The sequence below is a fragment of the Pantherophis guttatus genome, chromosome 5 (assembly GCF_059756535.1).
Source record: "Pantherophis guttatus breed Tessera chromosome 5, ASM5975653v1, whole genome shotgun sequence".
NCBI classification, from domain to species: Eukaryota; Metazoa; Chordata; class Lepidosauria; order Squamata; family Colubridae; genus Pantherophis; species Pantherophis guttatus.
This window is the reverse complement of record NC_142067.1, coordinates 38175388-38178495: the sequence shown is the minus strand read 5'-3', so window position 1 is coordinate 38178495 and position 3108 is coordinate 38175388.

Sequence of the window (3108 nt, the reverse complement as noted above, 5' to 3'; positions counted from 1 at the left end):
ATAAATAAATAAAATAAAATAAATAAAACTTTTTAAATCTAATGTAAGGACTAACCCTTCATGAGATAATATAGATCATTGACGGTTTTCTGCTACCAACAGCCTCCCACCGGCCAGTTCGCTCCCACAGAGAGGGTCTCCTCAGGGTGCCATCAGCCAAGTTATGTTGGCTGACGACACCCAGGGGGAGGGCCTTCTCTGTGGGAGCCCCTGCCCGGTGGAATGAACTGTCCCCAGAAATGCGTAAGATCTCCGACCTCCGTGTATTTCGCTGTGCCCTCAAGACCCTGCTGTTCCGCCAAGCTGGGCTATCAATGTAATGATTTTGAAATTGGGTTTTAAATTTTGGGGTTTTAAATCTGAGCCTAAATTATGTAATAATTTTAATTATTTTTTAATTGATGTTTGTCTTTGTGTTTTTAATCGGCTGTACACCGCCCTGAGTCCTTCGGGAGAAGGGCGGTATAGAAATAAAATTATTTATTTATTTATTTATTTTGGCACGTGTTTATTTAAATGACTTTGGCATATTGGTTTTGAACAAGTAAGCAGATTTAGACTTTAGCAATCAGCTTAAAACTGTCCCTGTGTCTAATCAATGAATCACACATAGGCACAGTAGATGGAGAAAAAAAAAGCAATTGCTAGTCTGAACTTTTGCAGCAATAATTTATTGCTTCCCAAATACTGCTGAATCTCCTTTCAGCCAAATCAGCATGAGATAAAAATCCTGGGAGTTGAAGTTTCACAACATCTGGACAATCACATGTTATTGATCTTTCCCTAGGTCAATAAAATAAGGAATTAATAAAACATAGCCAAAGGGTTCAGTTATAAAACAGACTGGTGTTCTTCATTCTTTTCTTCAAAAGGCAAGCCAATGAGATTAACAGTATAGAAACCTCATTGGATTGTTTGTAGGAGATCTAGAAGTAGCTACAGATTGAAAGAGTCATTGCTTCTACCTTTATAATATATAGTATTGTAAGCATTAAACTGCATGTATCTGATTTATTACTGGTTCAAGAAAGGTCATGAAATAAGAGAATATCCTCCATTATTAAATTGCTTATCAGTTCAGCTTTATAAACTGCTTGGGTTGCTAGATGACAACTGAATATTCAATTGAAAGTATTTACTGTATGCTTGCTATTTGCCTTAACTAAGCTTTGAAGTATGATAAAAAGAATTTCATTTAAAAACACGCAATCTCTTACACAAGAGATTAAATATGAGTTATTAAATAGATGTTAGGATGGAGGAAAAGCAAGGGGAGGGAGATTTTGTATTTGGGGTTTTAAATCATGTTTTGAAATCCCTTCTCCTATTTTTCCTTTGACTTGCCAGCTACTAAGAGAGAAAACTACTTGTTTGAGGGAAGCCTACTGTGCACAGTGGGATTTGAGTCAATATAATAATCTCACATAAAACTGAATGCATGAGTGAACTCAGATGTGCGTTTCATATATTAGCATTATTTGTTCTATTTCAGGGCAACTTCTATAGATAAACAGGTGTAAAATCTCAACCATACAATACCACTGAGAAGTTCTAAATGTGGAGCTAGATGTCCAAGCCCTGGAAATATTCTTGAGCATACGTAGGGGCAGAATTTGTTTTCTCTGAAAATTGTGTATTCCAGTTTTGCAAACTCTCCGTGTCCATGCTCAAAGGAATTACCCACCTGTAACAGAAAAAATATCCAGATCCCCTACCTTCTTTAATAATTCTATGTATGAGGAATGTTACTATAGTTTAACTAAAATTCAGCTGTCAGTACAAGTCATACGGAATAAAGTAAAGCAATATATAATTTGACCATTAGATTTCAGAATAACTGGATTCTCCTGTATGAAGGCCTAGTGGACATATTAAGCTGGCAAAGTTGATGAATTAAAACTCAAATTGGTCTCAGCTAGCTTTACCAATGGTGAAAAATATGAGGAAATATCATTCATCAGGATTTGGAGAGCTAAATGCTTATTTTCTTAACCTGGGAGATGTATTTTTCCATTTCACCATTATAAACTTTTTCAGCCATTCTGTGACAACTTTTTAAAAAGCTTACATAGTTGGCAAAAGTTTTGCAGGTGATGAATGGATGATATGAGGAATTTTGATCTAAACCTTTAACATTGCTTTTACAATGGTGGGTACTTATAAACTGAAAGTATTTTCTGAAGCAGTTTGTCAGTAGTTAATATTTTGCCATTATTCATTTTCATCAGTCTGAAGTGAACTAAGACAACAATTCTGCTGTCTGAAATGATGTATGAACACACTTTGGATATGCAAATGTTCAAATTTCAACAGTGAATCACACTACTGTGGTAACATATCGAACAATTTGCAAAGGACTTAAGCAGTTGGCTACGCCTGTTTCCACTTTGTAAATCATTTCAAGTCCATTTTACCCTTGATTTAAAGGAGTAAGTGCTCCTTGATACTACTTAATCTGAAAATTAAAAATAGCTTCCAAAAATAAATAGAAAAAATGAAACAAAGAGTTAGACTAAAACCACCATCAGATCATATAGTGATGGAGCCAAGAATAAGAAAAAGAAATGGCATGATAATTTGTTAGGAAAGATGCTGAGTATGTGAAACAAAATAAGAAGCTGATTAAGTACTCCAAATACTTTTGCACTCTCAAAACTTGGATCCAGACATTTGGGATCAATAATCATTTATATTTTATACTGCCATGGAAAATAGAAAATTTGAATTTGCAGCCAGGAGTGGGAGAGAAAAGTTCATCATATCTCTTATTTATTTATTTGATTCACTTCTGAAGTTATAGACCATCACATTCTGTCAGATTCTAATTGGTATTTACACTCTAGTACAGCAAATTTTTTAGCAAATTTTCTTTTGTAACAAATTTAGCAAATGTTTGAATTGAGAAATACTGCTCTAATATAGGAGTTACAAGAGGAGGAGTTACAGGAGTTTTGGCCATAGCAGCAATTCAGAGTTTCAATTTCCAACATTCCCAGCCAGCTTTCCACAAGTAAAGTCAATAGAATCAAAGCAAAATCATTGCAGTAAAAAAAAAGTTAGTCAATTCCAATTTGGTCCTTTTTTAACAACAAAACTGGGATTGTCAGA